The sequence below is a fragment of the Mus caroli genome, unplaced genomic scaffold, assembly GCF_978045245.1.
Source record: "Mus caroli unplaced genomic scaffold, Mus_caroli_1 scaffold_6, whole genome shotgun sequence".
NCBI classification, from domain to species: domain Eukaryota; kingdom Metazoa; phylum Chordata; class Mammalia; order Rodentia; family Muridae; genus Mus; species Mus caroli.
In genome coordinates this window covers 82,716,633-82,744,027 of record NW_028227261.1, presented here as the reverse complement: position 1 = coordinate 82,744,027, position 27,395 = coordinate 82,716,633, and the positions used below count along the sequence as shown (strand labels likewise).

The window sequence follows — 27,395 nt, the reverse complement described above, 5'->3', positions numbered from 1 at the left end:
ATAAGTTTTCAGATGCCTTATTCATATGCCTGCAAATTTAGTTAGCCTTTACTCCTTACCTCATCTCCTCCATCTCCCTATATCTTCTCTTTTTTTTTAAATTTTATTTAATTTTTTATACTCCATATTTTATCCCTCTCCTGGTTCAACTTCTGACCATTGCCCATCCCAAGCCTCCTCCCTATCCCACATCTCTACCAGGATGTCCCTGCATCAGAATTCTAAACTCCCTGGGGCCTCCAGTCTCTTGAGGGATAGGTACATTTTTTGTGACTGAACCCAGATCCAACAGTCCTCTGCTGTATATGTATGTAGGGCCCCATATCAGCTAGTATATGCTGCCTGGTTGGTGGTCCAGTGTCTGAGAGATCTCAAGGGTCGAGGTTGGTTGAGACTGTTGGTCCTCCTACAGGGTAGCCCTGCTCCTCAACTATTTCCAGATTTTCCCTAGTTCAACCACAGAGGTCATTAGCTCCTGTCCATTGGTTGGGTGCAAATATCTGCATCTGACTCACCTACTTGTTGGGTCTTTCAGAGAACAGTCATTATAGGTCCCTTTTTGTGTGCTTTCCATAACATCAGTAATAGTGCAAGGCTTTGGGGCCTTCCCTTGAGCTGGAACAAACTTTGGGCCTGTTGCTGGACTCCTTTTCCTCAGGCTCTTTTCTATTTTTGTCCCTGCAGTTCTTTCTTACAGAAACAATTATGGCTCACAAATTTGACTGTGGGATGGCAACCCCATCCCTCACTTGATGCCCTGTCTTTCTGCTGGAGGTAGGCTCTACAAGTTCCTTCTCCCCATTTACTGTAGGGCCTTTCATCTAAGGTCCCTCCCTTTGAGTCCTGAGAGTGTCTCACCTCCTAGGTCTCTAGTATATTCTGGAGGATCCCTGGCTCCTTCCTCCTGAGATTTCCTGTTTCCTTTCTTTCTCCTAGCCCCCAGGGCTTTATTCCTTTTCCTTCAGCCAATACTGGATCATGTACCACTCTGCCCCAACACTGTCAACTTTCCCACCAAGGTCCCTTCCTCCCTCCTCCCTTGTGATTGTTTTCTTCTCCCTTCCATGTAGGATTGAGATGTTCTCAGTTGGGCTCTTCAGTTTGTTGATCTTTGAGTACTATGGACTGTGTCTTGGGTATTCTGTACTTTTTTTTTTTTTTTTTTTTAGCAATATCCACTTATTAGTGAATATACACTATGCATTTGGGTCTGAGTTACCTCACTCATGATGATATTTTCTAGTTCCAAACATTTGCCTGCAAAACTCAGAATATCCTTATTCTTAATAGTTTATAGTCACAAATATAAAATATCTTGGGGTAACTCTGACAAACAAGTGAAAGATCTGTATGACAATAAGTTCAAGTGTCTAAAGAATGAAATCAAAGAAGATCTCAGAAAATGGAGAGATCTCCCAGGTTCATGGATTCGATGAATTAACATAGTGGCCATCTTATGAAAGGCAATCTACAGATTAGCAATCCCTATCAAAATCCCAACACAATTATTCAAAGACATTAAAAATAAAAACCAAAATTAATACATTTCCTCATTATTTTAATCAGTGGACTAACTGCAGAAAAGAGATTGTTATGTTTGAATCTCAGACCATTAATATCCCCAATAGAGAAGGGTATTTGGATCATATTCACATTGCAGGAAGTTTAAATGTTGATAGTATCTACTTGACAAGAAAGTTTGTCATCTCATTCAAGAGCAATCTTAGGGGTAGTAATTTACTAAGAAATGCTGTAGTGATTGTTTCCTGAACAGAAATTTATAAAGTGACACAGGGATAAAGCTAGTTTGTCAATCTAAATGGGTGCTGCTTTACCTAAGTGCTGGGAAAAATGAACGATGATAACTCTGAATTCAGAGGAAGTTGAATGAGAGTCATTGTTTGGACAGAGTGACATTTCTTAATTTTCATTTACTCTATTTTATTTTAATAAAAGACACACTGAAAATTTCATGGAAGGCACATATTAAGAACACCTTAGTAGAAATTTACTTCATAAAAATTTTATTCTAGTAAGGAGATTCTCATAAACACTTTTAAAGGTTCTAGAGACCAAAGAAATTTAATACTACTAAGTAGAATGTCATGCTGCATCATATTTCCATATATACCATCTGTTTAGTGAAAATACATGTTGAAATGTTAATTTGTGAAATATTCAACCACTTCTGTGAATAAAAGACTATATGTAGGAAGTCACCATGGAAGCTATAGCTCTTCCGGAAAGAAGCACTATTATAGCTTTGATAGCATGTAAATTAAGTTTTTACATAATTCTTAATTTTATTGTCTATCATAGACATATGTTTAGAGTATCCATAACTATAAAGATGCTCCTCCACAGATTAGTTCGTTCTCTGTGTTAGTGAAAGTAAACATAATTTCTTAGTGAATACAATAAACTCACATGGCACAGAACAGGTAACTGTTGAGCTTACCAATTTCTATTCAATGGTATTGCTTTTGGAAAATAAATCCAGTTTGAAATCTAGAATGTTTTATACTCAGCTGATAAGAGAGTCAAAACTGGAACATATAGGCTTGTAATTTGGATTAAAATTGTAGTTCATTAAATGATGAGATATATATTATTGAAACTGGACCATGAAAATAATGATTATTGTGAATAACAATTGAATAGCAGCTCTATAATTGCCTTTTCATTAAATATACAGTGTACTTTGCCCATATTCACTACATTGTTTTCTCTACATATTCACTAATTTACTTCTTTCTAAATAGTTTACTTTCTATTTTTCATATAAAATGTGTTTATGTCTATAATCTAGGAAGTCACACATATAAGAAACATGTGCAACATTTCACTTTTTAAGTCTCACTTAGTTTGTTTGATATGATGCTCCATTTAAATTTTATCCATTTTCCTTAAAATAACAAAAATTTTTTTTGTACAATTCCATTTTGTGTGTTTCTGATTTTGTTTATCAAGTCAGGTCATGGACCCTGAATTCATATCTTATTTAATAAAGCTGCAATGAACACAGACACAAGGATTTAATGCAGTGTGCTGATGTAGATTTTTTGAGCATATTCCTGGGAGTTTTAAGGGTATATCATGAGAATAAATCTTTTTTCAAACAAACAAACAAACAAACAAGCACACTAAAATTAAAAAAGAAAAAACAGAAATAGAAACAAAGCAGCCCTATACTGATTTCTGTAGTAACTATACCAATTTCCATGCCCTCCAGTAGCTGATCAAAAGACTTTTCTCCCTGATCCTTACCAATGCTTTGCTGTTGTTGCTGTTGCTGCTGCTGCTATTTTTGTAAATATAATTTATAATTAAAATATAATTATATCATTTCCCCTTTCCTTTTTCTCTCTAGTGCCTCTAAATTAAATTAATTAATTAATTTCTTTAATTAATACTGAAACACACACGTGCATGCACACACAACACACACAGAACACATACACACAAATGCAACCTACCAAGTTCATGTAAAGTTGCAAATATCTTTATGATTTCATGGATGACAACTTCCTATCAGATAACCAATACACAGCTCATCCCTTGGGAAAGCAAATTCTTCTCTCAGCAGTCATTAGTTTCCTGTAGCTGTTTGTCTAGGGGTAGCCCCCATGGGGTTTTCCTCATCTCCTCTTAGCATGTATCTTGGTAGTGTTATTGTTTAGGTAACCATATCATTATTGTACTATGAGTGTAGCTTTTCTATTTCCAGGAAACACAGTCTTACAGACAAATACCTAGTCCTCTGCTGCTTAAAATTCTATCATTCCCTCACCCACTACCTTCCCAAGCCTTAAGTGCAGAAGTTGTGTTGTCATGTATGTATATACTGGGGCTGGGCACGTTAAAATCAATTTATTTCTCTTCATTTTGACATGTGATAATTTGCTGTAATGGTGTCCATCTGCTTAAATGAAAAATGACTTTGATGAGAGGTAAGAGCCATGATTATCTGTTAATATAAAGATAAGTATTTAGAATGCAGCCAGCAGTTCTGCTGGTCTAATAAAGTGGAGGTATTAAATTCTCATCTACATTCAATGACCTCGCTAGCCCCAGGTAGTTGGCTGTGTTCCTACTACCAGGCATGATTTTCCTTTTATTGAGTGGGTCATAAGTCTAATTAGACAGCTGTTAGTTGTGTTGTTGTCAAGTGCTACCATTGACCTTTCATGGATATCTTGGCACTGTATTCAATGCCAAGGCATAGGCATCACAGCTATGTAGGGCTACTGATGACTTTTTTCATTTGGCAGCTTGAATAGCACCTTCTGGCACCATGAAAGTTAGTCCTGGAGAAAGAGGCTTTAAAGCCAGATCAAGCTCCAAATCTTTGGAGTCCTGAGTCTGATGAACATGGTGTCTTCTGTAACAGGAAATTAGCTGCAATATCTGAAAGGCAATGAAAGGAACACCCACAACCTAGAGCCATTATTACTTAAGAAGACTTTTGTACTCCTCTCTAACAAACACCTCAAGAAGAAGATGTGTGTGTGTGTGTGTGTGTGTGTGTGTGTGATTATAGGTACATATAAAATAGTATGGTATTATCCTTTGTATGTTCCAACAAACATGCTGTAAAAGGGTTCATGGTCACAAGAATTTTAGGAAATATAATAAAGCAAATTGGAATAATTGGAACCAAGGATCAAAAAGACATTTTCAATAAAAACTTGAGATTTTTGAAGCAATAAATTGAAAATGGAAATATATCCCATGTTCATGGAACGATATAATTAATATTGTGAAAATAATTAGACTACCAAAGGCAATGTACTAATTTCATGCATTCCCTATCAAAATACACACAGAATTTTTCATAAAAATATTTCTAATTAAACTAAATTTCGTATGGAACATAAAAGGCCATATATGTATATATATTGCATTTATATGTAAAACATATATTATACTTATATATGATATAAATATATAATGTATTATAAGATAAGGCCTTGTATCTATAACATATATGGCATTTCATGGTTATAAATGGAACTATAAGTATATAGAAATAAAATATAACATACAATATATTATGTATACATATATACAAACACATATACACACATGCACACACATATACATATATATACATATATGTGTGTGTATATATGTATGTGTGTATATATATATATATATATATATATATATAGAGAGAGAGAGAGAGAGAGAGTATATAGATTATATAGAGTAGAAAGAAAATGTTAAAGGAATGACCATTCGAGTTTTCAAGATCTATTATAGAAATACAGTAATAAAATGAGTATGGTACTGGTACAAAAACTGAGTGCCCTTCTGTTACTACTTTCTTCCTCCTTCATAAGATGTTTTTAAAAGTAACCTCTATAATGCTGGCTTAGAGGTCATGATTTACTCTAGTTTGTGTTTATTTTGAAGGCTTTATTTATCCATTGATTTTAAGAGGTATCACAGTGATTATTGGATATAATTATGTTAGGTAATGGATATTTACTGTAAAAGGCTTGAACTATATCCTTCAATTCTTTACTAGGTTTTAGGGATTTTTTTTTTTTGTCCAGAAGTCTCTTGCTATTTTGTTACTTGGTCCATTCCTTTTAGAATCTTAGTTGTTCAATAATTTCTTCTTGTTGATGAATTTCTCATCCATTTTGATAACTTTCTCAGCTATGTTGCTGACATTTTAAAATTATAGGATCTGACTTGATTTCTTTTCTCTATTTACTCCATATGTGTTAAGTTCACTAAACATTTTAACAAATGAGATCTTCAATTTTCTTGCTGTAATATCATCTACTTCTTTATCTTTTGTTTCAGTAACTGATATAATTATCTTTTCTTTTTTATAGATTTCTATGTGATACATTATTTGCAGAAAAAACTTCTTTTAGTTTTTATTTCTTTATTGGTCCATTTTTTGTTTGTTTGTTAATTTTGTTTTGTGTGTATTTTCTTGGTGAATGTGTGTTTATTCTTTCCTTTATGCTGTGTTCTCCACTGAGATACAGTTGAAGAAATCAGACAATAATAACAATGACAGTGAGTGCTTAACAAATCTGGTACTGAAACAGAGTATTCAGAAATTTGGAAATTTCAGGCGCATGTCTAATACTGTTAGGTTAAAAAAAAAAGAAAAAGGAGCTAAGATATTTTTAGGACGAATGATGTGTAGAGGGTATTAAAGCTAAAAATAATTATGATTATAAAGTAAAAGTAGAAATTCTAGGAAGAAGTCAGTCCGTACCTGTCATATAAGCAGGAAGACATGAGTTTGCATCCATGGGAACCATGTAAATGCTGGGGAAAAACCTTTGTGCTTTAGGATGGAGTCTACATAGGAAGATTCCTGAATCATTTTGTCTAGCCAAATCTATGAGCTCCAGGTTCAATTAAAAAAAAAGGTTTTTTTTCTCTCAAAATAATGTGGAAAATGATTGTGGAAAACACCATATCTCAACCTCTGGCTTTCAACACATACATACATGTCTATATGAATACATACATACATAATGCAAGGGTGTGTGTGAATACACACAATCAAGTGTGAACAAGTGATGACGTGAAAGGGAATATTCATAATTTTGTTGAAGATATTTATTGGCCATTTGAGTTGGGAATCTTCACTTTCTTCTATACCTATTATTCTTAGGTTTGGTCTTCCCATTGTGTCCTGGATTTCCTGGATGTGTTGGGTTAGAAAATGCATTTTGCATTTTCTTTGACTCTTATACCAATGTCTTCTATGGTAACTTCTGCATCTGAGAGTCTCTCTTCTATCTCTTGTATTCTATTGTTGATGCTTCCATGACTCCTGATCTCTTTCCTAGGTTTTCTATCTCCTATGTTGTCTCCCCTTGTGATTTCTTTATTGTTTTTATTTCCATGTTTGGATCCTTGATGGCTTTGTTCAGTTCCTTCACCTGTTTGGTTGTGTTTTCCTGTAATTCTTTAGGGGATTTTTGTGTTTCCTCTTTAGGTCTTCTACCTGTTTACCTGTGTTCTCTTGTATTTCTCTATGGGAGTTATTTGTGTCCTTTTTAAAGCCTTCTATCATCATCATGAGATATTATTTTAAATCAGTCTTGTTTTTCTGGTGTCTTGGTGTATCCAGCGTTCACTCTGGTAGGAGAACTGGGTTCTGATGATGCTAAATAGCCTTGGATTCTGTTGCTTATGTTTTTGCCTTTGCTCTTGCCATCTGAATATCTCTTGCCATCTGAATATCAGTGTTAACTGGTCTAGCTGTCTCTGACTGTGGTTTGTTCCTCCTTCAAGCCTGTGTGTCAGTACTCCTGGGAGACCAGTTCTTTCAGGGATCACCTCCTGGGTGCAGACAGAAAATGAAGCATCCTGTCCATGGCTGTTCCTTGACTCTTGTGTCCTGATGATTCTGGACTGATGCCTCTTAGGCCAGGAATTTGAGCAGAAGTAGTGGTGTTACCTGTGCTCACAGGTGTGACAATACTCCTGGGAGACCAGCTCTCTCCAGGCTGTATTTGTATATGCAGCACTGTGGCATAGGATCAGCTTGTGGTGCAGACAGAAACTGTAAGGATCCTGTTCCAGGCTGCTCCTTGTTTTTTGTGTCCCGAGGTCTCCAGTTGGTCCCTCAGAGCAAAAGTGGTGATCTTACCTCTTCTCACAGGTATGCTACCACTCCTGGGAGACCATCTTTCTCCTGGTGGTATCTGGGAATGGAGCAGTGTGGCACAGGATCAGCTCTGGGTGCTGTGGCTTAGTCGTTTTAACAATAATAAAAGTAGTCATTCTTTGGCATGTCTAGAGAACTTATTCTTGGTTCTTTGTTTCACACACTAGATGCTATAAGGTAACACCAAATATTGAAATATAATCCATTTTTATTAATAAGAATATTCTTTCTTTATTAAAGAAAAAACTACCTGTAAACATAATAATGTAACTTTATTATTTAACTCAGTTTCAGATAGATTATGCTGTTATAACAAATATGAAAAAAAATAGTAGCAAATAGGACAGTAAAAATTTAAAACATGCATTTGTAGCTCAGCTGTGGCTTTTTCTAACTCATTTTATCCTGACATCCAGGTTAAAGAAACAAGGCTTATCTATAATATTACTTCCTCCAGACAAGAAAAGAAATGATCATGAGGTACATATTAAACCTTTAGTCAGGTATGATCAATACCTCTGATAACATTATTATATTTTGCAAGCTAGTTAGAAAGTCAAACCTGACATTAGTGAGTTTGGGGCACCTTCTCCAAATTCCTGATAGAGTTTATCTCTGGAGGATTAATTCAGAAAAGAAGAAAAAAGAAACTAGTAGTTTAGGCAAATAATATAATCATTTCCCCTAATGTTTATAGCCAAATGGAGCCCTGTTATCAAGCTCAGCTGCCATGGTAATTGCTTGGCTCAGGGATGAGTGTACTCCAAATTGGGAGTGTTCTACAAGGCACTTGATCAAAATCAAGGGATTCTATTGAGTAAGAAAGTCAAAAGATTGTTGGTGTAAAACTCATCCTGATCCAACATCCTTGAACTTGAAATAATTAAGCAGCATTGTGACACCAGCAGAATCAACTGCAAAAAGACAACAAAAGGTAGAGTAATTTTTCATTACTAGTGTTCACTGATACCATGAATTTAAAGTTTTATATTTCATTTCATTCATTTTAATCATGTCTTTTAATTAATTTTATTAATTAATATTTAATATTTCATTTAAATTATTTTATTTAGATTTATCTTACTTGGTTAATGTGCTAGCTAATATTTATTATCAGTTTGAGCCAGTTAAAGTAATCTGGAAAATGAAAATATCAATTCAGAAAAGTCTCCCATCATATTGGCCTATAGGCAAATCTATAGGACTTTTGCTTGAATAATGACTGATGTGTGAGGACCCAGACCATTTGGGCAGTGTCACAACTGTGCAGGTTGTCTTGAATTTTAAAAGAATACCAGTTGAACAAACCAAAGTAAGGAAGCCAGTAGAAATTCTCATTCTTCAATGTCTACTGCTTTAATTCATCCCGCAGGTTTATACTTTGAGTTGCCTCAATGGACTGTGACTGGGCTTGGCTAGTGTTTTAAACTACTGAATAAACCAGGCAAATTAAGCTTCATTATTGTTCTGTTGTTTTCCCATACACTTAAAAGTTTTATACATATTTATATATTTGAATACATATATCATAGTTTTCCCTTTTACATGCATTACATGTACTTATGAATTTTGCCGCTTCCGGTTTCTGTCTGTGATAGGAGCAGATCCTCTGCCACAGGGCTTCATACCCAAACAGTGTAGGGAGAGAGCAAGTCTCCCAGGAGTGCAGACATTTCTGTGAGCACAGATAGGACCACCACTGCTGCTTAGAGGAACCTGCCTAGAACCATTGGAACACAGGAACCTAGGGGCAGCCTGGGATCAGAGCTTTCGGGTTTCCATCTGCGGCTGGAGCTGATCCTCTGCCACAGGGCTCCTTACCCAAATACCACTGGGAGAGAGCTGATCTCTCAGGAGTGCGGACAGGCCTGTGAGCACAGTAGGACCACCATTGCTGCTCAGAGGAACCTTCAGGACACAGGAACTGAGGAGCTGCCTGGGACAGGGGTTTTCTGGTTTCTGTCTGCACCCAGAGCTGGTCCTGTGCCATAGAGCTACATACACAAATACCGCCAGGAGAGAGCTGGTCTCCCAGAAGTGAGTACACACCTGTGAGCACAGGGAAGACCACCACTTCTCTTCAAATTCCTGGCCCAAGAGGGACCCTCCCAGAGCCATCAGGACACAGGAGCCAAGGATCAGCTGGGGACACGATCCTTCTGGTTTCTGTCTGCACCCCAGAGCTGACCCTTTACCACACCTCTCAATACCTAAATTCCTCCTGGAGAGAAATGAAGACATTGCACTGTGTTTGTATGCTTTGAAGGTCACCTTGATCAGAAATACAACACTCACTATACAATTTCCAGACTGTATGAGTACTTCAGTCGACCCACTGTGGAATGAAGCTCTGCCTTCACCAATGTCATGCATCATCCTGGGAAAGAGGCCATAGTTAGCGACTTTTCTTCTTTGGTACATAGAAACCTCTTTGCTTGGCTTATATTGGAAGTTTTATGAACAGGAAACCTAAATGGTGACCACTTTATGTCATTAGGAAGTCCCAGAAATTCGGAAATTCAGAAATTCAGACCTCTCTCTCTCTCTCTCTCTCTCTCTCTCTCCCTCTCTCATGAAAATCTTACTCTGTGAGGGATCCTTTCCAAAGAACATGACCTAAATGTGTTCTGATGATTTAATATAAAGAGCAGACTATGTGTGCATGCTATTAATTCTTCAGTTTAGATGCTAAGGTAAAAAGAAGGAAAGTATAAGGCCAATTGGGCTACATAATTAGATCTTGTTGAACAAAACACAAAACTAAGGTAGTGTGGTGTCCCTGTGAATAAAGGCACCTACCTACCATTGAACATCACAGCTTCACTTCAATCCCTGTAATCCACATGATAGGATAGAACCAACCCCAACAAATTGTCACCTGACTTCAACATATGTCTGTACATCATACATGTATCCACATAAATGCAAGCATTTAGCAAAAATGTATTAAAAGGAAAAATTAAATACAAATTTAAAATAGGGTTTAGAACATTTGCTGTCTATCAAGGAGAAGCCATGACATCTCACAAGTGGGTTTTGGGATTCTTAACATGCAATAGTATTTCAAATATCAAAGCTTGCAATGATGGAAATAGGGATATCAAATAGGTCTGAGGAAATGCATTGGTATATTCACTATTTCAAGAATTTTAAAGGTTTGTAGAAAGCTAAATGAGCAATGAAACTGTTCCATCAGTACAGAGGATAGCTGATTTATAGAGAGAGAAAATGGAAAGCTGAGGTGGTAATTTCTTATGACAAAGTGAAAACCTAGTGAATGGGCTTATAGCCAAATTTTAGATCACCATCCCATCTCTTTTTTCTGTTCCTCTGTTCACTTCTCTCCCTCTGTCTTCATCTCCCTCCATCCTTAGGTTAATAAATTGTAGTATATAAGAAGATAATGCAAATATTGGCCTTAGTATGTAATTCTAAAGGTAATAGACGAGAGAACTGAATCTGTGCTCAGCAAGGATTCTTCACACAAGTCAAAACCCTAGAATAGAAAGAATCAGCCGCTGGGACTTGGAATTGTAAAATTTGGACTATGCACTCAAGAAATTCCAATACATTTGCTGGTGTTTCAGAAACAATCTACCCCTTATTCAGTCCTAACTTTCCTATGTGATCAGATACAAAAGTGGTAAAACATAAGCACATGTGAATTAACTAGGGTGGAAGATATCCAAATACATATATTGACTGGCTTATCAGTACATGATAGAGAAATGATAATCTGTCAAAACATAGTGGAAATCTCCTTTCATTATAAAGAATAAATGATTACATTCTCTAACCCCTCCAGTCACAAGGAAGCATGACCCCTGATAGGCTTCCTCTGGATTTGGAAGTAGAATTTACATTTAGTAGTATGGCTGTGATTCATATACTGAGGAGCATGAAAAAAACACCACTTTTAGTGTGGCCCAGAGCAGTAAAGGGATTTGAGGTAGTAGGAGCAGCCAAGTCCTAACTCATAAGCTATAGGATCTGGAAAACTTTGTGAAACTAGAAATATTTATAGTGGAAAAAGAAGCTGTGTAGAGTTTATAACAAATCTCATTGGGAAATCATAACATAGAAAACTAAGGTTTTGGAACAGGGCCATGCCATATGCACTAGTGAATTATACATCGTTCAGGAAGAAAAGCAAAAACTGCTCTTCACATGAAATAGAATCCTGTAGAAAAAAATGACTCTAACCAAATGGTGTCACATAAAACTGTGGCTAAATACATTTATCATCAACTAGATTTTTATCAGCCATACAAACTTGGAGTATGTTCAAGTCCTCTTGCAAACCTTTTTAAACAAATTGAAATATCTAGGATTTGTTACAACAGGACTGCAAAACTGGGGTACACTATGTGGTAAAATGGACAGATGGTCCTTTGTCACCTGCAACACATAGTTTTTAAGCTGATTCTCTATCTCATATGGCCACTCTAGGGAGAGACCCTCATGTTTGTTTGATGGATGAGGAGCATAATTTTCAGAGAACAGAATGACAAGATGCTGTACCATAAGTCCTCTCAGACATGACCAAGAGCAATAGTAGGAAGCAAACCTGTGCATAGGTTCAGGTGATATATGGATTATTCAATTAATATGGTCCTATTTAATCAATTCCTATTCCTTACAATTATTTACACTTTGTTTATTTGGTGTTTAATTTGTTATCTGCTATTTTGTGTTTTTATTTTAAAACTTTCATTAAACTTTAATCCCAGCACTCGGGAGGCAGAGGCAGGCGGATTTCTGAGTTCGAGGCCAGCCTGGTCTACAAAGTGTGCCAGGACAGCCAGGGCTACACAGAGAAACCCTGTCTCGAAAAACCAAAAAAAAAAAAAAAAAAAAAAATTGCTCTTTGACAATTTCAAACCTGCACACGATACAGTCTATTTACTTTCATTCCTTACCCTCTACTTCCCTCATACCAGGCCAGTTTCTGCTTCTTAAATATACATCTCTTTCATATTCTTGCAGTGTGTGTGTGTGTGTGTGTGTGTGTGTGAACGTGTGTGTGTACGTGTGTTTAATTATAGGCATCTGTGTGGTGACTGGGATTTGAACCATCCATTGGAACCTGGTAGGCTTTTGAGAAGTGCATATGAAGACAATTTCCCCTCCCCCATAATCAACCAGTAGTCAAGTACTCTTCATGATCAATTCTGGCCTTATGAGCTCCAACTTGACCTATGCCAGGCCCAGTCTTGTTCGGGCTCTGTTAAGGTACATACTGTACATTGAGTATTCAACCAATGTCTCTGTTATGACCAGAAGACTGTAGTTTACAGCCCCTTTTCCTATCCTGCTCTTCACATTTTCATTCTTTCTTTTTCTTTTCTGAAATGTTCCTTGAACCTTAGAGGTAGTGGTATAAATTCTCAGTTTAGGATTTAGGCCTGACCTACCACTGTCCTCAACACCTATATTCACTGGAATTCATTGGAATAAGGAACATTTTGGATGAAAACTGAGAGCAGCATTTGCCTATGAACATAAACATAAATATTTAGAAGGTCGTTTGGTGTCATGTCAACTTAGCTAAGCAGCTGTTATAAGTTCCACACTAGGGTCTATGACTTCCTCACCCATGCACTTTTGACTGAATTTACAGTGCCATTCATGGATTGCCTCCTGTAGATCAGCCCTAAAATCCAGTCAGAGAACAGTCAGTTATTGCCACAACACATCTTGCCTGGCAGGTTGGTATGATTGTTCATAGAGTTCACAGCTGGGTGTGACTATTGATGTCTCAGCAGCCTGCATAACACCTTCTGGCACTATGGAAACAGCCAACAGGGAGGAAGCTTGTAGCTCACTTCCAGGTTGATTTTTCTGAATATTGTATACAAGTTGTGTGGTATCTTCAACATTAGATTCGTATCAGCTAGTTCCAGTGGGTAACCAGGAAAGGTAATGGGGCTTATACTGTGTTTGCAGGAGGATCTTGCTACTCATTTAACAACATTGTCAACACAGGTGACCTGGCAACAAGATTTTATGTAATACCTGTGAAAAGGAGCAGGATGATATCTCACTCATAATTGTGTTTGCTTTAACTTATTTACCTTGTTTGCTTACAAGTAGTGGGTTTATAAAAAGCTCTTCTGGTACCATTTTATTTAGGTTAACCTTCTCTCACTTTCTCCTCTTCTGTCCCAACCCTTCAAATCTTTTTCCACCCTTAAATCTTTCCATTCCCAGTATTCCCTGTCTCTACTCTTGTTTTTTTTAATTTTTAATATTTTTTATTACGTATTTTCCTCAATTACATTTCCAATGCTATCCCAAAAGACCCCCATACCCCCGCCCACTTCCCTACCCACCCATTCCCATTCTTTTGGCCCTGGTATTCCCCTGTATTGGGGCATATAAAGTTTGCAAGTCCAATGGGCCTCTCTTTCCAGTGATGGCCGACTAGGCCATCTTTCGATACATACGCAGCTAGAGACAAGAGCTCCGGGGTACTGGTTAGTTCATCATGTTGTTCCCCCTATAGGGTTGCAGATCCCTTTAACTCCTTGGGTACTTTCTCTAGCTCCTCCATTGGGAGCCCTGTGATATATCCTATAGCTGACTGTGAGCATCCACTTCTGTGTTTGCTAGGCCCCAGCATAGTCTCACAAGAGACAGCTATATCTGGGTCCTTTCAGCAAAATTTTGCTAGTGTAAGCAATGGTGTCAGCGTTTGGAAGCTGATTATGGGATGGATCCCTGGATATGGCAGTCTCTAGATGGTCCATCCTTTCATCACAGCTCCAAACTTTGTCTCTGTAACTCCTTCCATGGGTGTTTTGTTCCCAATTCTAAGAAGGGGCATAGTGTCCACACTTTGGTCTTCATTCTTCTTGAGTTTCATGTGTTTAGCAAATTGTATCTTATATCTTGGGTATCCAAAGTTTTGGGCTAATATCCACTTATCAGTGAATACATATTGTATGAGTTCCTTTGTGATTGTGTTACCTCACTCAAGATTATGCCCTCCAGGTCCATCCATTTGGTTAGGAATTTCATAAATTCATTCTTTTTAATAGCTGAGTAGTACTCCATTGTGTAAATGTACCATAATTTCTGTAACCATTCCTCTGTTGAGGGGCATCTGGGTTCTTTCCAGCTTCTGGCTATTATAAATAAGGCTGCTATGAACATAGTGGAGCATGTGTCCTTCTTACCGGTTGGGACATCTTCTGGATATATGCCCAGGAAAGGTATTGCTGGATCCTCAGGTAGTACTATGTCCAATTTTCTGAGGAACCACCAGACTGATTTCCAGAGTGGTTGTACAAGCTTGCAATCCCACCAACAATGGAGGAGTATTCCTCTTTCTACACATCCTCGCCAGCATCTGCTGTCACCTGAATTTTTGATCTTAGCCATTCTGACTGGTGTGAGGTGGAATCTCAGGGTTGTTTTGATTTGCATTTCCCTTATGATTAAGGATGTTGAACATTTTTTCAGGTGCTTCTCTGCCATTCGGAATTCCTCAGGTGATAATTCTTTGTTCAGTTCTGAGCCCCATTTTTTAATGGGGTTATTTGATTTTCTGGAATCCACCTTCTTGAGTTCTTTATATATATTGGATATTAGTCCCTTATCTGATTTAGGATAGGTAAAGATCCTTTCCCAATCTGTTGGTGGTTTTTTAGTCTTATTGATGGTGTCTTTTGCCTTGCAGAAGCTTTGCAGTTTCATGAGGTCCCACTTGTCAATTCTCCATCTTACAGCACAAGCCATTGCTGTTCTATTCAAGAAATTTTCCCCTGTGCCTATATCTTCAAGGCTTTTCCCCACTTTCTCCTCTATAAGTTTCAGTGTCTCTGGTTTTATGTGAAGTTCCTTGATCCACTTAGACTTGACCTTAGTACAAGGAGATAGGAATGGATTGATTCGCATTCTTCTACATGATAACAACCAGTTGTGCCAGCACCATTTGTTGAAAATGCTGTCTTTCTTCCACTGGATGGTTTTAGCTCCCTTGTCGAAGATCAAGTGACCGTAGGTGTGTGGGTTCATTTCTGGGTCTTCAATTCTATTTCATTGGTCTACTTGTCTGTCACTATACCAGTACCATGCAGTTTTTATCACAATTGCTCTGTAGTAAAGCTTTAGGTCTGGCATGGTGATTCCACCAGAGGTTCTTTTATCCTTGAGAAAAGTTTTTGCTATCCTAGGTTTTTTGTTATTCTATCTCTTCTCTCTTAAGCCATTTCACTCCCTAGTAGCCTGTTCTACTTTCTTGGCTTCTACAAGCAGTCTAAATAAGCCTAAATTCAAAACTAGGGTATAGGATTATACATTTGTTTTCATCTGAATGTAGTACTTTACTCATGATTTTTTCAGCTTCATCCCTTTACCTGCAAAATTTATAATTGTGGAGTTATTTATTTGTTTGTTTATTTTTAGATCTAAATGGAACTAAATAGATCCATTGTGTAGTCATTTTTATTACCTTTTCATTGCATTTAGTTTGAACCTGTTTATAAGCTATTTTAAATTGGACAGTAATAAATGTAGATGAGAAACTCTATACAGGATAAAGAATCTCTTAGGGATATATCCAGGAGTAGCATAGCTGGGCCCCATGTTACATCTATTTTTAGCTTTCTGCGGAACCTCTACACTGAGATGCTTATTCCACCATACTTACAGGCTATGAAAGTTTACATTCCTACCAGTAATGGATAAGGCTTTCTCTTTTCCTTCCTCCTCAGCAGCTTTGCTATTTGATTTCTTGATAAGAGCCATTCTCACAGAGGTGGGATGAAATCTCAGCAGTTTTTAATTTTTTTTTTTTGATAGTTAATGATGAACACTTCAAAGAAATTTTACTGGTCATTTGAATTTCTTCTTTTGTGATCTCTCTGGATAATTCTATAACATGTGTTTTGTTTGTGGTGTTTTTTTTTTCTCTCCTATGATCAATAGTTTTTTTTGTTTTGGTTTCCATCTTATGCTCAATACTTTTGTTTCCTTTAATGTATTACTTTATTCATGTATATCGACTGGATAGCTTTATATATAAGTACTGTCTGCACATCATTAACTTCCCTCATGCTTCCCCTCCCATCAGGTTAACTGTACCCACCCCTGCTCATCTAAGGTTCATGTTGTCCTACTCTTTAATTATTATTGTTGCATATAGCCTACAGAGTCCATTTAATATTGTTCCTATGAATGGTTTTAGAACTGACCACTTGGTCTTGGATAACCATTTAGCAAGTTTGTTAGTCCTACAGAAGCAATTCTCCTCCTTTACAGCAGTTATTAAATGCCTTAGTTCTTCATCTAGGGGTAGGGACTTGTGAAATTTCCTTTATCAATACTGGAATATCAACTGGTATTGCCATTATTTGCATCTGGTTTGTACAACCATATATTTTCTTAGATTTCCTGGATGTAGTTTTCTTTTTACATCCAGAAGGTATAAACATACATAGATATTCTGGTCTTCTAGTTCTTGAAAGTGTTCTGCCCCCTTTTCCATTATATATCCTGAGTCTTACATGTGGAAGTTTTGCTGTAGATGTTATCAATTCCAACTGAACAAACACCAGAAATCCTGAGCATTTTGACCATTTGTAAATTTCCATAATGATTTATAGTTAATGCAAAAGAAAGCTTTATTTGACAGAAGTGAGAACTATATTTATCTGTGGCTACAAGCATTTTAGAATGCAATCAGAAATTATACTGACTTACACAGGGGCATAGAGAGTAAGCTCTCTATGACATAGCAACCACAAGTAGTTGGATAACTTTACAATGACAAACAAAACTTCTCTCTCACTGAGGAGTCCTTACATTCAATTATCTTAGGATACTACTAAGTGACATAACCCATTCTTTAAGGTTGCTGACTTTTCTATGGTGTATATTTTTGGAAACTTTGTAAAAATCCAGGTGACTGTCATTTCATTGACTTAGACCAGGTTCTTCTGCTCTATCTTGTTTATCTCTATTTCTTCTTTTGTTTCACTATCATGTTGTTCTCATTACTAAGGCTGTGGTCTATAACTTCAGAACAGACATGATAATGCCTTTTTAATTTTTTTTAGTACATGGTTGCTTTGCCTCTCTGGTTTACATATATATATATTTTAATATTATTTCTATTTTTATAAATAATGACTGGGGAGGTTGAATGGGGTTGTATTAAATCTAGGTAAAATATTTATTTTTATTATATTAGTAATGCCAGTCTATGAACATATTGGCTGTGGCCAACTTCTAGAATTTTTCTCAACTTATTTTTTCAGAATTTTAAAGTTTTCTTTATAAAGGTTCTTCATTCCTTTGGTTAGGCTTACTTCAAGGTTGCTTTGGAGTTTGACTATTATTATTAATGGAATTATTTTTCCAATTTTTACTAAGTACTGTCGTTGTTATGTAAATGCTACTAATTTTGGTGTTTTAATTTGTATTCTATAATTTTAAACAAAATGTTGATAGTCCTCCAAGTTTTCTCTTAGTAAGTTCAAAGTCTCTTCTGTAAAGAATCACAGTGTCTTCAAACTCTGATACTCTGCTATCTTCTTTTATGATTTGTATGGCTTTATTTCCTTCTCTTCTTTTATTGTTCAAGCTAGTACTTAAGGAGTGGAGACTGTGTTCCCAATTTCATGGGATTCCATTGGGGGAGTTATTCTCCATTTTTAAAGATGTTGATTTTGAGTTTGTCAAGTATAGCTTTCATTATATTGAGACACCTTTTCTCCAACCTTGTTCATTTTGTTACTTTTATCCTGAATAAATGCTGCATCTTGTCAAAAGATCATTTCTGATGTATTGAAATGATCATGTGATTTCTGCCTTTAAGTCCACTTACACAGTCTATCACATTTATTATTTGACTGATGTCAATTTGGCATCTTTGAGCTAAAACCGATGTAATCAATGGTGAATAAATGTTTTGAAGTCTGTATTTAATTTGTGAAGAAATATCACATCTATATTTATCAGGAATCTTGGTTTATGGTTTACTTTTCTTTTGTGTTTATGTCTCACCTAGTTCTACTCTCAGAGTAGATAGGCTACATAGTCCATTTAATATTGCTGCATATAGCCTACAGAGTCCATTTAATTGGTTCCATAGAAGTACACAGCTGCTTATTTTTCACTTTAAAGTTGAAAGATGACATCAGTGATTTTAGAATGTTATTTCTTATGATGTATTTATTAATGTTAATATATCTTTCTTTAAGACTTTTGATAGAGTATATTTTTATTTTAGCTCAAATCAGAATTTGTTGAAATTTCATACTATTCAACATTTTATTATCTAACTTTTAAATATTCTGGAAGCTTTAAATATCTTTGAATTGCTGGCTCAGTTGAATTTTATAAATACATAATATATAACTTCAATATTTTTTAAATTATTATGATAGTCTATGCATAATAATGTGACATACATTCATGATAATTCCTTGTGCATTCTGACAAAAACCATATCAAAAATTTAAAGCTACACTTATACATTTTCAATTAGAAGACAACATTTGTCAGTTTAGATTAAAAATAAAATAAACCCAGGAATATTCTATCTAAAGTAAACTATATTTAAAAATAAGAGCATAGACAATTTGAAAAATAACACATAAAGATCAATAAATGTTAGTTAGGTTGTGTTGTTTTGTATATTATTCATATTCCAAAGTGGCTTTTTATTCTATCAATGAAGTGAAAAGGATGTGGAAACCTTTATATATAATTATAAATCTGCCTAATGTTTTCAAAATGTATAGTTTCACATATTTGGGAAAAAGCTAAGTGCTTATAAGTTGTTCTTTAAGTATGGTCCTATTCCTTTTTCTGAATTGTTCTTTGATATTTACATAGCCATTCCACCTTTTATTTTGAATAATGCTCACACGATTATATAACTTTTACCGATAAATTGAAATTTTCTCTCCTGGGGAGATATTACCTAGGTATCAGGATATAAAATAAACTCACAGGGCTGAAGAAGTAAAGAATTCCTTAAGAAAAATTAGTGAAGTTCTTGAAACTCACAGAATTTACATTCTTATTCTACAACATTGAAAAATTATTAACAATTGCTGCAGAGAGGGGATTATTAGACCTATCAACTTTCTTTCTGATATAGTTGCCCTTGAATTATGCATGCATCTTTCAGTAATTCCTCATGAATGCTCCTACAATTAATCCCAATTAACAATTGTATTGTGTAGTAGTTTCCTTCTATATTAAAATTTTCCATTTTGTAGAGAAATTTATTTAGGCAAAGTATGTTAAAGGGAGATGAAATAAGATATTTTATGACAGGATAATTAAAAAGAAATAATAAAATAACATTTTATGAAGAGGTAAAATGTTCCATTTACAAAGGAGAGCTCATTAAATTTAGGGAGTAAAGAACTCAATAAAGCTTCAGGAATTCCCTGAAACTGACCAGATTCATGAAGTTCCTTCCTCCTCAAGCTTATGTAAACCTCAAGGATTAATGACAAATGCTCTCCAAGTAGCAACTACCTAGAAAAGACTAATCAACCAACTTGTTTCATAGAGATTGATCTACCAGGACAGTCTCCAACCTATTAAGCTCTTTATAAATTCTACAGTGTGTTTCAGGTTTCTAGCTTCTGTTATGTGTCACACACTCTGAAGTGGAATTTGGTGATATATCTCCCTTTGAGTCATTCTTGCTCTTTAAATAACTTTTCATTATAGTCCTGTAAGTAACCTGATAAAATCTTCCTGTTTAACAAGTTGGCCTTTTCTTGAAGACCAACTGGTGGATACTTCATTCCTCCTTAGAATAGGAAACAAAATAACCATGAAAGGAGTTACAGAGACAAAGTTTGGAGCTAAGACAAAAGGATGGACTATCCAGAGACTTTCCCACCCAGGGATCCATCCCATAATCAGCCACCAAACCCATACACTATTGCATATGTCAGCAAGATTTTGCTGAAGGGACCCTGTTATAGCTGTCTCCTATGAAGCTATGGCAATGCCTGGCAAATACAGAAGTGGATGCTCACAGTCATCTATAAGATGGAACACAGGGCCCCCAATGGAGGCACTAGAGAAAGCACCCAAGGAGTTGAAGAGGTCTGCAACTCTATAGGTGGAACAACAATATGAACTAACCAGTACCCCCAGAGCTCGTGTCTCTAGCTGCATATGTAGCAGAAGATGGCCTAGTTGGCCATCACTGGGAAGAAAGGCTCCTTGGTATTGCAAACTTTATATGCCCCAGTACAGGGGAATGCCAGGGCCTAGAAGTGGGAGTGGGTGAGTAGGGGAGCAAGGCAGGGGGAGGGCATAGGGAACTTTTGGGATAGCATTTGAAATGTATACAAAGAAAATATCTAATAAAAATAATAAAAAATGGTGATATGAAGGTTTGTCTGTCCTGTAATATATTCAGAATTCATATTTTCTCTCATGCTCCTTCCTGGAAATTTTCTTGTGTCCTATTTCAATACATCCAATTTTTTGTTTTGAAATAAAGTGTATTTACTTTAATTAAAAAAAAAGTTGACCTTTGATTGTATCTTTACTTTGGTCTATCAGCAGTTTTTATTTGGGGTGTGAAGACAATTGTTAATATCTGTCTGGAAATAATGTCATATAGTAAATTGCTTCAGAAAGATAAACTTTTATGGAATAAAATATTATCTATTTCATTGATGTGAAAGCTGGGGTACAAAGATAAGTTTATATAACACAATTGATGTCCAGAGATCAACAGAACTGAAGATGACTTATAGAGATGGTTTTATATGTGCTTGTGTCATAGGGTGATGTGATATGACAATGAAGATGATCCAAGCATGAATGAAATGTCTGAGGGTGACCATGTATCCGATGGCTACTTTCCCATTTTTGAAGGATGATGTGCCTGTTTGTTGAGATCCTAGTTGTATGCTTCCTGCAATGGGAGCAGAACTGCTTGAAATGGAATAGGAGGTGGGATCTTGTTGGAGTAGTTGTGACCTACTTGGGGGAAGTTTGTTACTAGGAGTAGTCTTTGGGACTTCAAAAGCCCATTTCAGGTTCTCTCTCTCTCTCTCTCTCTCTCTCTCTCTCTCTCTCTCTCTCTCTCTCTCTCTCTCTCTCTCTCTCTCTCTCTCTGCCTTTTGCCTATGGATCACAATATAAATCTCAGCTAATGTTTCAGAACCATGCCTTTTAGTTTTTAGCCACAATGATCTTGGACTAACTCTCTAAAACTCTATGGAAGCCCACATTTAAAGCTATATAAAGGAGGATTGCCTTGGTGTTGATGTCTTAGTTGATAGAACATCAACTAAGTGAACAATTGAAAATATACTAGGAAACAGAACTCTCTGAGACCTTTCATCAGCCTTAATTTTGTACTTTTAGAATGATAAAATAATAAAAATGAGGTACCTTTTTATATCATTATAGAATTTGCTAGTTTTTCTTTTAGCATTCCCTAGTCATATAACAACAACTAACATGAACTTGGAATAAATTATGGTGTTACTTCTGAGATAATCCTGCCAATTATCTGTAAAAAACATTTCTTTACATAATGTGAACATTTCACTCTATTAATGGTTTTGTGAGCAGTAATGACTACAGTTGAGGAATATGAATGTTTGAGTAAGCACGCCCTCCATAGGCTAATATATTTGAATGCTTAGTCATCAAAAAGTGGCACTATTTGAAAGGATTAGGATTGTTGAAGCCAGTAGGTAACCTGACCTGGAGGTTTCAGAAACCAACACCAGGCCCAGAGTCTTCCTACCTGCTGCCTCTGGATCCAGATGTAGAACTCTCAGCTTTTTTTCCAGTACTATATCTGCCTTAGTGCTGTCTTACTTTGTGCCATGATGAGAACTGACTTAATTTCTGAAGCTGGAATAAAACCCTATTTAAATGCTTTATTTTATGTGAACTGCTGTGGTCATGGTATCCCTTCACAGCAATAGAACACTGACTAAGAGTAGTGTAAACACAGGCACCTTTTGTGATTGGAATAAAGCATACTTAAGAGCTAGAAAGTACATTTTGGTGAAAACCAGGAAATGGGCTACATTATTCTAAGTACTTGGCCAAAGAATCTGAATCCGCACAAATTATTCAGGGAATGTTACTACTGGTATTGATTTCAGAACTAACTGTTAAACATTTATGGCTGTAGACACAACATAAAATGTCATCCTCTCAGATGTGAAAATTTGAGGATGATATTGTTCAGGAATCTGCCTTACCCTGAAGACTGATATTCATGAAATGAGGAAACCCCATAAAGGCTGCTGGGGAGAGTTTTCACAAGCAATCTGCTTCAGTTGTATACCCAAATGCTACAATCCCAGCATCAGACCCTGCTACAGAGTAGTATGATTGTATCTTTAGTCTATTATCTTCTGATTGGATTTAAGGTGTACTCCCTAGGAGGGAGCTCAGACTGAATGCTGCAATCTGGATCAAAAGTCCAATGATTCACATCCTATCAAGGCCCTGACACTAAGTATCTGATGGTATGGCATGGTGGTTCAATAAGACATAGGAGGTGAGAGACTCTCAAGACCCAGAGGGAAGACCTTACATGAAATGCTCAACACTAGGGAGAGGGAACTTGTAGAGTCCACCTCCAGTAGAAAGACAGGGCATCAAGTGGAGGGATGGGGGTGCAATCCTACAGTCAAAAACTCTGACTCAAAATTGTTCTTCTCTAAATGAACTGCAGGGACAAAAATGGAGAGGACACAAAGGAAAAAGAAGTCCAGTGAAACGCCTAAGTTGTGATCTACCTCAAGGGGAGACTATAAGGCCTGACACTATTGCTGATGCTATGGTGTGCTTACAAACAGGAGCCCATCATGGCTTTCCTCTGAGAGGTCAAACAAGCAGATGACTGAGACAGATGCAGATACTAAAAACCAGCTAATGGACTGAAGTTGGGGGTGGTCTCTGTGGTTGAATTAGGGAAAGGCTGGAAGAAGCTGAGGAAAAGGGCCACCCAATAGGAAGACCAGCAGTCTCAACTAACCTGGACCCCAGAGATCTCTCAGACATTGAGCCAACAATCAGGCAGCATACACTAACTGGCCCGAGGGCCCCAACAAATATGATGATGATGATGATTCAAACATCTGTATTTCTCCCCTCTTGAGGTCAGGCAACATCATGTAAATGGGAACTGAAAGAATGTGAGCTCCAGTGAATGTGTAGCTATTACCTAATACCTCCTACTGAAATGTTCTTTATTAAAAGGAAATTCCTTAAGATTCAAGAAGCAACAAAACTTCCCTGGTTCATTGAGTCATTACAGATGGTAGTATATTGTTCCATAGAAACAATTGATGTGGGGGAGAGTTTTGATCACCGACCAGCCTGCAGATCATGGAGACCATGAGCTTCCTTGACTCATCAGCCATGTTTTCATTGGCTTTTAGTGATATATGTGCTTCTACAATGAATCTCTCTCCCATTCTCCTATATCTAACCTCAATAAATTCATTGTTTAATGAAGTTAGACTTTTTTGGAATTCTTCCTTTGCCCTGTACTTCTGATCTTTTATTTTCTCTCTCTCTCTCTCTCTCTCTCTCTCTCTCTCTCTCTCTCTCTCTCTCTCTCTCTCTCTCTCTCTCTCTCTCTCTCTCTCTTTTTCTTGTTTTAGAAAAGCTAAATATTAAATATTATTTGATCACTATACCTTGGTTTGTTTATGCATTAATTTTAATTAAATATTTTCTTTATTTACATTTCAAATGTTATCCCCATTCCTGGTTTCCCCTGGCAAAACCTCCTATACCATCTCCCCTCCCCCTGCTCACCAACCCACCCACTCCTGATTCCCTGTCCTGGCATTCCTCTAAACTGGGGAATCAAGCCTTCTCAGGACCAAGGGCCTCTCCTCTCATTGATGTCCAACAAGGCCATCCTCTGATACATATGCAGCTGGAGCCATGGGTCCCTTCACGTGTACCCTTTGGTTGATAGTTTAGTCCCTGGGAGTTCTGGAAGTACTGGGTGGTTCCTATTCTTGTTCCCCTTCTAGATCTACAAGCTCCTTCAGCTCCTTCAGTCCTTTCTCTAGCTCCTTCATTTGGGACCCTGTGCTCAATCTAATGTTTGACTGATATCATCCACTTCTGTACTTGTCAGACACTGGCAGAACCCCTCAGGAGAGAGCTATATCAGGTTCCTGTCAGCAAGCACTTGTTGACATCAAATATAGTGCTGGGTTTGGTGACTATATAGGATGGATCCCCAGGTAGGGTAGTCTCTGGCTGCTCATTCCTTTAGTCTCTGCTCCTCACTTTTTCTCTGTATCTCCTCCCATGGATATTTTGTTTCCCCTTCTGAGAAGGACTGAAGTATCTACACTTTGGTCTTCCTTCTTCTTGAGTTTTATGTGGTCTGTGAATTGTATCTTGGGTATTCTGAGCTTCTGGGCTAATACCCACATATCAGTAAGTAGATACCATGTGTGTTATTTTGTGATTGGGTTACCTCACTCAGAATGATATTTTCTAGTTCCATCCATTTGCCTGAGAATTTCATGAATTCATTATTTTTAGTAGCTGAATAGTATTCCATTGTGTAAATCTACCACATTTTTTATATCCATTTCTCTGTTGAGGGGCATCTGAGTTCTTTCCAGCTTTTGGCTATTATAAATAAGGCTATTATGTACAGTGGGCCATGTGTCCTTACTGTAATACCTAAATTACACAAAGACCCAACAAAGAAAGAACTGCAGACTAATTCCCCTTATAATATTGATGCAAAAATACTCAATAAAATTCTTGCCAACCAAATCCAAGAACACATCAAAACGATCATTCACCATAATCAAGTAGGCTTCGTCCATACTGTGATCTTCCTTCCTCCTGAGCTTTATGTGGTCTGTGAGTTGTATCTGGGGTATGCCAACCGTCTGGGCTAATATCTGCTTATCAGTTAGTACATACCATGTGTGCTCTTTTGTGGTTGAGGTACTCCACTCAGGATGGTATTTTCTAGCTCCATCCATTTGCCTAAGAACTTCATGAATTCATCATTTTTAATTGCTGAGTAGTACTCCATTGTGTAAATGTATTACATTTCCTGTATCCATTCCTCTGTTGAAGAACTTATGGTTCCTTCTACCTTCTGGCTATTATAAATAAGGCTGTTATAAACATAGTGGAGCATGTGTCCTTATTACATGTTGAAACATCTTCTGGGTAAAAGCCCAGGAGTGGTATAGATGTGTCCTCAGGTAGTACTATGTCCAATTTTCTGAGAAAATGCCAAATTGATTTCCATAGTGGTTGTATCAGCTTCCAATTCTACCACTACATTCTCTCCAGCATCTGCTGTCACCTGATTGTAGCCATTCTGATTTGTGTGACGTGGAATCTCAGGCTTGTTTTGATTTGCATTTCACTGATGACACTGGATATTGAACATTTCTTTAGGTGTTTCTTAGCATTTGGTTTTCCTTAGTTGAGACTTCTGTTTAGCTCTATACCCCATTTTTAAATAGGGTTATTTGGTTCTCTTTAGTCTAACTTCTTGTGTTCTTTTTATATAGTAGATATTATCCCTCTATGGGATGTAGGGTTGGTAAAGATCTTTTCCCAACCTGTTGGTTGCCGTTTGGTCCTAATGACTATATCCCTTGCCTTACAGAGGCTTTGCAACTTTATGAGGTCCCATTTGTCAATTCTTGATCTTAAAGCATAAGCCATTGGTGTCCTTTTCAAGAAATGTTCCTCAAAATACCCATGGAAGGAGATACAGAGAGAAAGTTTGGAGCAGAAACTGAAGGAAAGGCCATCCAGTGACTGTCCCACCTGAGAATCCATCCCATATACAGTTACCAAACCCAGACACTATTTTGGATGCCAACAAGTTGTTGCTGACAGGAGCCCAATATAACTGTCTCCTGAGAGGCTCTACCAGTGCCTGACAAATACACAAGTAGATGCTCACATCCATCCATTTAACTGAGCACATTGTCCCCAGTGGAGGAGCTAAAGAAAGGACCCAAGGAGCCAAAAGGTTTTGCAGCCCCGTAGGAGAAACAACAATATGAACCGACCAGTATCCCTAGAGCTCCCAAGGACTAAAGCGCCAACGAGAGTACACAAGGAGGGACTCGTGGCTCCAGTCTCATAAATAACAGAGGATGACCTTGTTGAACATGAATGAGAGGAGAGGCCCTTAGTCATATGAAGGCTTGATGCTTCAGTGTAGTGGAATGTCAGGACATGGAAGTAGGAGTAAGTTGGTTAGTGAGCAGTGGAAGGGGGGAATAGGATAGGATAGTGGGATTTTCAGAGCAGAAATGAGGAAAGGGGATACAATCTGAAATGTAAACAAAGAAAGTATCTAATAAGAAAAAGTTAAAAAAAAAACAAACAAGTAGGCTTTATCCCAGGGATGCATGTTTCAATAAATGGAAATTATCAATGCACTCTACTACATTAACAAACTCAAAGAAAAAAAAAAACACATTATCATTTCATTAGATACCGAAAAAAAATTTGACAAAATTCAACATCCCTTCATGTTAAATGTTAAAAGATCAGGAATTCAAGGCAGAAATCTAAACATCATAAAAGCAGTAGACAGCAAACCAGCAGCCAGCATTAAATTAAATGGAGAGAAAATTGAAGCAATCCCACTAAAATCAGGGACTAGACAAGGTTTATGCATTATGTTTATTTTTGCTTTGTTGCTTTATTTTTATTTGGTTTTTATTTATCATAGCTTAACCTAGAGTTTACACATATTTTTAACTTATTCTCG

At 36.9% G+C, this 27,395-nt stretch overlaps 1 pseudogene; it reads left to right on the top strand.

The window, feature by feature from the left end:
* The window catches only part of LOC110293338 (serine/threonine-protein kinase PRP4 homolog pseudogene), a 49,878-nt pseudogene that overhangs the window by 621 nt on the left and 21,862 nt on the right, over nt 1-27,395 (top strand).